Source organism: Salmo salar, chromosome 01 (assembly GCF_965601325.2).
Source record: "Salmo salar chromosome 01, fSalSal1, whole genome shotgun sequence".
Classification (NCBI taxonomy): Eukaryota; Metazoa; Chordata; class Actinopteri; order Salmoniformes; family Salmonidae; genus Salmo; species Salmo salar.
This window is the reverse complement of record NC_138291.1, coordinates 90,797,862-90,807,196: the sequence shown is the minus strand read 5'-3', so window position 1 is coordinate 90,807,196 and position 9,335 is coordinate 90,797,862.

Below are 9,335 nucleotides of genomic sequence, written 5' to 3'. Positions count from 1 at the left end.
GAATCCATTTGAGGGAATGGTTGGTATGAGGAATCCATTTGAGGGAATGGTTGGTATGAGGAATCCAATTGAGGGAATGTGGACCATGTGGTCATCCGGCTGGGGTCTTACCACAGTGGGGAAACTTTACCAATGAGCTATAGCCAGACCACAGCTTTGATTATCTGACCATAACCTCTCTTTACTCGAGGGAGTCAACTACACAGAGGTAAATAAGGTGGACGTGATTGATTGTGTTTGTAGTTCCACGTAACGCAGTTGAATCATCTCAGCGTCACCTATTGGTATATCAGGTAGGTAGTGATACCTTATGACTGGGGCCTTGAGTTTTTCTTGACCACGTGACCAGACCAGAAAAAAACTGTGTCCTAGTGATATGATTAGATACCTAGTTATAGAGATTGTTATACTGTAAGATACGGTACTATTTAAGGTTATGTGTGAATCATTTAATATTTAAACGCAAAGCTATTTTGTCCAATAAGAACATAAGGCAGTGATTCCATATCACCAGAGGACAGCGAGACTTTCCTTTGGCATCTTTCTAAATATAGACTGAGTGGCATTTAACAGACCACGGAGATGTTTCTTTTAGTCCACTGACTCTCTTCCTCTCTCTCGTGTCCCTCGCTCTCCTCCTCCTCCCTCTCTCTTTCCATCTCTCTCTTCCACCTCCATCTCTCTCCCTCTTTCTCTGTTACTCTCTCTCGTGCGCTCTCCCTCCCTCTTTCTCTCACTCTCTCTGAGGGTTTTCTGTGATGGATTTTATCCTCATTATTCTGCTTTAAGCTCTTGCTCATCTGTGGTTGGTGAGAGTTCCCTGCTGGCGATGGTTCCTGGATGCACTATGCTGATTCTACCCCATACCGTAATAATGCATTATTATTTCAAAATTCAGTTTGTGAACCTATGCACTTACGTTTATTGTTTTATAATCCTGATTCTGAATTATGACAGAGTACTAACTCTAATGAGCTGTTTTGGGTGGGTACAGTTTTTTTTATTATTGGTTGTTTTGAACTGTGGTACTTGCAGTTGTCTTGCAGTCCTGTCTTGCTGTTTCAGTACAGGTAGGGGCACCGCAGTCAGTGTAATGTCATACTTGTCATATGTGGGCAGATAATTACCCTGGTACAGTACTGTCCCTGTGCACTTTTTTTCTGAGGGGTATTGTGTGTTGGATGGCAGCTCTTTTTCAGAGACTTGTTTTAATGTTTCAACTATTTATTGTTGTGCAATGTTTTAATGCAGAGTTCTGAATCAGTGTTAACGGTATTATTCTTGCCTGTATATTGACTCTCATCACTTGAATAGATCAACATGAAATATTCTAGGATTTTGTACCAGATTATACGATACTTTTTGTCTTTGGCAATTCCTAGAATAAGCGATAAACTACAACTCCTAATAAGTGATGGGGCTTTTTTATTATCTACTGAAGGGCCCTCTTCCTGGAGAGCTACTGTCCTGTAGGTGTTCACTCTAACCCTGTTCCTGGAGAGCTACCGTCCTGTAGGTGTTCACTCTAACCCTGTTCCTGGAGAGCTACCGTCCTGTAGGTGTTCACTCTAACCCTGTTCCTGGAGACCTAACGTCCTGTAGGTGTTCACTCCAACCCTGTTCCTGGAGAGCTACCGTCCTGTAGGTGTTCACTCTAACCTTCTTCCTGGAGAGCTACCATCCTGTAGGTGTTCACTCCAACCCTGTTCCTGGAGACCTAACGTCCTGTAGGTGTTCACTCCAACCCTGTTCCTGGAGAGCTACCGTCCTGTAGGTGTTCACTCTAACCTTCTTCCTGGAGAGCTACCATCCTGTAGGTGTTCACTCCAACCCTGTTCCTGGAGACCTAACGTCCTGTAGGTGTTCACTCTAACCTTCTTCCTGGAGAGCTACCGTCCTGTAGGTGTTCACTCTAACCCTGTTCCTGGAGAGCTACCATCCTGTAGGTGTTCACTCTAACCCTGTTCCTGGAGAGCTACCGTCCTGTAGGTGTTCACTCCAACCCTGTTCCTGGAGAGCTACCGTCCTGTAGGTGTTCACTCTAACCCTGTTCCTGGAGAGCTACCGTCCTGTAGGTTTTCACTCCAACCTTTATCTAGCACACCTGATTTGAATAATTAGCTGGTTGATAAGCTGAATCAGGTAAGTTACAACTGGGGTTGGAGTGAAAACCTACAGGAGGGTAGCTCTCCAGGGAACGCCTACTCTGTGAATTGTGCAATAACTCAATTCGCCCTCGCACTCCTTCAAACAACACAATTTTGGAAACTTTGTCAAAGGGTAAAGTCTACAAAACTTAGTCCACGCTGTTCATAACAGATTCCAGTTTTGGAAACCGAAAACTGTATTGAGATCAAATGTTTCATTGATGACAAAATTAGCAGAATGGCGGACAAAATCCATCTCGCTCCATCTTCTCCCGCTGACGGCCACTGGGCTTCCTCTCATCACCATATTTGGCAGTAAGTGGAAACACCAACCGGATGCTTCACATTTGTTCATCCGGTGAAATATCTTTCTCATTGGTTTATCTGCGGTTGTAGTCTGTGAAAATGTTACCCTAAAAATGACTGAGCTGAAGGGGCTATTGATCATTTGATTGATTAATAGATTTCTGTTGGATGTTTTGGTACAGTATATGACGAATTGTTGCCATATTGATTGTGTTTTGAGGAAGCAGAGGAAGGGAATCTAAACTGTCTTCTTTAATGTGGTGGTGTAGAAGTACTGTGAGTGCAGGGATCAATCCAACAGCCTCCTCACGCAGTCAATTCTAGCATTACTCTATCTAGCAACATTCCTGGGCCAACAGCCTCCTCATACAGTGAATTCTAGCATTACTCTATCTAGCAACAATCCTGGGTCAACAGCCTCCTCATACAGTGAATTCTAGCATTACTCTATCTAGCAACAATCCTGGGCCAACAGCCTCCTCATACAGTGAATTATAGCATTACTCTATCTAGCAACAATCCTGGGCCAACAGCCTCCACATACAGTGAATTATAGCATTACTCTATCTAGATACAATACTGGGCCAACAGCCTCCTCATACGTTTACAGTAAATTATAAACTGGGTGATACAAGTCCTGGATGCTGATTGTCTGACAGCCATGGTATATTAGACCGTATATCACGGGTATGACAAAACATTTCTTATTACTGCTCTAATTATGTTGGTAACCAGTTATAATAGCAATAAAGCACCTCTGGGGTTTGACCAGCTGACAGGGTTGAATCGAGCCTAAGAACAGCCTTAGCCGTGGTAAATTGGCATACCACACCCCGTCGGGCCTTATTGCTTAATTATCGCATTACTCTATCTAGCAAATCACTTTACAATTTACATCCACTGTAGACCACTGATCTTCCCTCATAGGTCATTGTCATATTGCGCTCTCATTCCAAGGCTCCATTTCCAGTCAGTTTAAGAGTGTATTAGAGAAGACAAGGTTTCAGTTGTCTGATCACATCCATTCCAATCAGTGGTGGAAAAAGTTTCCAATAGTCATACTTGAGTAAAAGGAAATATACCTTAATAGAAAATGACTCAGGTAAAAGTGAACGTCAGCAAGTAAAATACTACTCATGTTGACTCCAATGCTTCCCACAGTTGTGTCAAGTTGGCTGGATGTCCTTTGAGTGGTCGGCCATTCTTGATATATCCGGGAAACTGTTGAGAGTGAAAAACCCAGCAGCGTTGCCATTTTTTACACAAACCGGTGCACCTGGTACCTACTACCATACCCTGTTCAAAGGCACTTAAATATTTTGTGTTGCCCATTCATCCCCCAAATGGCCAACATACACAAAGTCGAAATTGTCTCAAGGCTTAAAAATCCTTCTTTAACCTGTCTCCTCCCATTCATCTACACTGATTGAAGTGGATTTAACAGGTGACATCAATAAGGGATCATAGCTTTCACCTGTATTCACCTGGTCAGTCTATTTCATGGAAAAGTGTTCCTAATCTTTTGTACACTCAGTGTATATCTATCTAGGTAGGAGATACAGGCAGCAATGCAAAGAGTAACAAACATCAGTTTCTAGAGCTCTCCTTTCCTTTGTGATTGTTTGCATGCCGTGGGTAAGAGACTGGTCACAAGTGTTATGACAAACCAAGACTGTCTGAGCTTAGTATTGGTAGCTGACTGGAAAATTGGCAATAGAATACAATATTCTTGTGTACTGTTGGTTGCCTATGATGTTACTGTAGAGGTCTAATATAAAAATATTATACACTCTAAAATGAGGGGTTCAACAAGGGTTCTTCTAAGATCCTCAAAGTTCTTTGAAGAACCTTAGGGTTCTTGGCAATGAAAATTGCCCCCAAAAGGTTCTTCTAAGAACCCCATTGGAGGTGGGGTTCATCGAGGAACCTCTTTAGTTAGTGGTGGTTCTTGCAGGAAACTAACTGTCCAATTGAAACATTTGGATTTGAATTTGAAAGGACAGCAGGTGCAGTCACTTAACTGAAAAATGTAAAGATCTCAATTCAAGGTAAGGTTTGTCCCTTGTATGATCTAAATTGATATTGTTTTATGATGATACCGTCTATCTTTTCATATTTGTACAAATCTTTCTAAAACAGAAAATGGACACCATTCAATGTATATCAATCAATAAAGAGGTAAGAATATGTACTGTAGGCTATAAGAATATGTTGAAGGCTAGCTGTATTGGGTGCAGATGACTGAACTGCTCAATTTTGTGTCTGTGTCTGCAGGTATACAGACAAGAAGGCATACAAAGGTATGTCAATTGGTATGGTATGTTATGCAGATCATATGTACCATCCTCCTCCCTTACCTCTTCAATGAATATACCATATATTGACAAGGTATGTGTATGAAAACCATTATCAAAACAGTTTTTTTTTCATTCAAATTTGTTACAAAAACCAAGGTATGAATACGATGGTGTGCATGTTTTGTTAAACATCTGTATAATGACTATTTTTTGGATTCAAAGACTTCCCCCTCCATACACCTCTGATGAATATAACAGGAAACCTGTTCAATCACCATGCACTGAAAAATCATTCTGACTATGGATACTGTTAGGTGCCTCCTAAGAAGAGGTAGGTGCAGGAGTCAGGAGCAGGACAGCAAGGAATTTCCAGTAGCACAATTGTTTATTGAACGTCCCAAAACATGACAACAACAGGTGGGGAAACACACCCAACGAAGTCGCCACACACAGGGAAATAAACGTAACACACGGAGGAGAAACCTCTACTCCTAAATACACTACAAACGGTACATCACGACCGTGAGGAAAAAAACCCTGTGGCGCAAACACGCACCCCTAGCAGAGCAACAACAGCAAATAATCCCGCACAAAATATAGCAGGCAGCGGAGGTTAATAAACACACCGAAATGAACTAATAGGACACAGGTGTAAACAAAACAGACAGACACAAATGAAAAGGAAAAATGGATCGGTAGCAGCTAGTAGGCCGGCGACGACGACCGCCAAGCACCGCCCGAACAGGGAGAGGAGCCACCTTCGGTGGTAGTCATGACAGTACCCCCCCCCCCCCGACGCGCGCTGAAGCCGGCCTTGAGGACGACCCGGAGGACGAGGCGCAGGGCGATCCGGATGGAGGCGGTGAAACTCACTCAGCAGAGATGGGTCCAAGACGTCCTCCACCGGCACCCAGCATCTCTCCTCCGGACCGTACCCCTCCCAATCCACGAGGTACTGCAGGCCCCTCACCCAACGCCTGGAATCCAGTATGGATCGCACTGCATACGCCGGTGCCCCCTCGATGTCCAGGGGGGGCGGAGGGACCTCCCGTACCTCAGCTTCTTGAAGCAGACCAGCTACCACCGGCCTGAGGAGAGACACATGAAACGAGGGGTTAATACGGTAATAAGGGAGGAGCAGTAACCAATAACACACCTCGTTTATTCTCCGCAGAACATTAAATGGCCCCACAAACCACGGACCCAGCTTCCGGCAGGGCAGGCGGAGGGGCAGGTTTCGGGTCGAGAGCCAGACCCGGTCCCTGGTGCGAACACCGGGGCCTCACTGCGGTGGCGGTCAGCGCTTGCCTTCTGCCGCCCTTCGGCCCGTTTCAGGTGCCCGTGGACGGCCTCCCAGGTCTCCCTCGAGCACTTCACCCATTCCTCCACCACCGGAGCCTCGGTCTGGCTCTGATGCCATGGTACCAGGACTGGCTGATACCCCAACACGCACTGAAAGGGCAAAAGGTTAGTTGAGGAGTGGCGGAGTGAGTTCTGGGCCATCTCTGCCCATGGAACGTACCTTGCCCACTCCGCTGGCCGGTCCTGGCAATACGACCGCAGAAACCTACCCACATCCTGGTTTACTCTCTCCACCTGCCCATAACTCTCGGGCTGAAAACCCGAGGTCAGGCTGACCGAGGCCCCCAGATGCTCCATAAACACCTTCCAAACCCGGGATGTGAACTGGGGACCCCGATCAGAAACTATGTCCTCAGGCACACCATAGTGCCGGAAGACGTGTGTAAACAGGGCCTCCGCAGTGTGTAGGGCCGTAGGGAGACTGGGCAAAGGGAGGAGACGACAGGACTTAGAAAACCGATCCACAACAACCAAGATCGTGGTGTTGCCCTGGGACGGAGGAAGATCGGTCAGGAAGTCCACTGACAGGTGTGACCAAGGCCGCTGTGGAACGGGGAGGGGTTGTAACTTCCCTCTGGGCAGGTGTCTAGGAGCCTTGCACTGAGCGCACACCGAACAGGAGGAGACATAAACCTTCACTAAAGTGGCCCACCAGTACTTCCCCCTAAGGCATCGCACCGTCCTATCGATACCCGGATGACCAGAGGAGGGTAATGTGTGAGCCCACCGAATCAACCTGTCGCAAACACCAAGCGGGACGTACTTTTGTCCAGCTGGACACTGAGGTGGAGTAGGCTCTGACCGAGATTCCCACTCGGTGTCCGCGTCCACCTCCCACACCACCAGTGCCACCAGACACAAGGCCAGAAGTATGGTGGTGGGATCGATGAACCGCTCCTCTGTATCATACAGACGAGACAGTGCGTCTGCCTTAGCGTTCTGGGAACCTGGTCTATACGAGATCGTAAATCTGAATCGGGTAAAAAACACAGCCCACCTTGCCTGGCGAGGGCTCAGTCTCCTCGCCGCCCGGATGTACTTCAGATTACGGTGGTCAGTCCAGATGAGGAAAAGGTGTTGAGCCCCCTCAAGCCAATGTCTCCACACCTTCAGAGCTTTTACGACAGCCAGCAACTACCGGTCCCCCACGTCATAGTTACGCTCCGCCGAGCTGAGCTTCCTCAAAAAGAAAGCGCAGGGGCGGAGCTTCGGTGGCGCGCCCGAGCGCTGTGAGAGTACGGCTCCAATCCCAGCCTTGGATGCGTCCACCTCCACCATGAATGCTAAAGAGGGATCCGGATGAGCCAACACTGGAGCCTCGGTAAACAGAGTCTTCAAGTGACAAAACGCTCTGCCTGCCTCAGCCGACCACCGCAGACGCACCGGTCCCCCCTTCAGCAGTGAGGTAATGGGAGCAGCCACCTGCCCAAAACCCCGGATAAACCTCCGGTAGTAATTGGCAAACCCTAAAAACCGCTGCACCTCCTTTACCATGGTGTGAGTCGGCCAATTACGCACGGCAGCAATGCGGTCACACTCCATCACCCACCCTGATGTGGAAATGCGATACCCCAGGAAGGAGACGGCCTGTTGGGAGAACACGCATTTCTTAGCCTTGACGTACAGGTCATGCTTCAACAGTCACTCAAGCACCAGAGACACATGCATGGCGCGTGTGGTAGAATATATCAGAATGTCATCGATATAAGCCACCACACCCTGCCCGGGCAGGTCCCTGAGAATCTTGTCTACAAAGGATTGGAAGATGGCTGGAGCATTCTTCAACCCATACGGCATGACGAGGTACTCATAATGGCCGGATGTGGTACTAAACGCTGTCTTCCACTCATCTCCCTCCCGGATACACACCAAGTTATACGCGCTCCTGAGATCCAGTTTTGTGAAGAAGTGTGCTCCGTGAAATGACTCAATCGCTGTGGCGATGAGAGGTAGCGGGTAACTGTACCCGACCGTAATGGAATTTAGATCTCTATAGTCAATGCACGGACGCAGACCTCCCTCCTTCTTCACAAAAAAGAAACTCGAGGAGGCGGGTGACGTGGAGGGCCGAATGTACCCCTGCCTCAGAGATTCAGAGACATATGTTTCCATAGCCACCGTCTCCTCCTGTGACAGGGGATACATGTGACTCCGGGGAAGTGCGGCGTTTACCAGGAGGTTTATCGCACAATCCCCTCGTCTATGGGGTGGTAATTGGGTCGCCCTCTTTTTACAGAAAGCGATAGCCAAATCGGCATATTTGGGGGGAATGCGCACGGTGGAGATTTGGTCTGGATTCTCCACCGTCGTTGCACTGATGGAAACTCCCACACACCTACCTGAGCACTCCTCTGACCACCCCTTTAGAGCCCTCTGTTGCCATGAAATAGTGGGGTTGTGAAAGGCCAACCAGAGAATCCCCAGCATCACCAGAAACGCAGGAGAATCAATGAGGAAGAGACTAATTCTCTCCTCATGACCCCTCTGCGTAACCATGTCCAGCGGAGCCGTGGCCTCCCTGACCAACCCTGACCTTAATGGTCGAAGTGCACGGAGAAGGGTTTGTCCATCTGAACCAGGGGAATCCCTAACCTATGCGCGAAATCGTGGTCCATAAAATTCCCCGCTGCGCCTGAATCTACTAGCGCCTTATGCTGGGAATGGGGGGAAACTCATCTCAATGCACGGACGCAGACCTCCCTCCTTCTTCTTCACAAAAAAGAAACTTGAGGAGGTGGGTGACGTTTCCCCCCATTTCCCCCCACACCTAGTGCAGGAATGAGCTCCTCCTTCGATCGCCCTTGCTGCAGCGGCCCCTAACTCCATGGGTGTTGTAGTGGAGGCGCTGGGGGGTGGAACCAACAGGACCCGATCTGGACGCCCCCGCGTAGCCAGCAAGTTGTCCAACCTTATGGACATGTCCACTAGCTGGTCCAGGGTGAGGGTGGCGTCTCAGCATGCTAGCTCCCTGCGTACGTCCTCACGTAAACTGCACCGATAGTGGTCAATCAGGGCCCTGTCGTTCCAGCCCGCACCGGCGGCCAAGGTCCTGAACTCCAGAGCGAAGTCCTGTGCGCTCCTCATCTCCTGTGAACTCTGGGTAGTGGTCCCTCGCCGAGTCTGGTCCATCCCAGACAGTGTTGGCCCACTCCAGACCTTTGCCTGACAGGCAGGAGACGAGGGCGTTCACGCTCTCACCTCCTGAAGGAGCCGGGTGAACGGT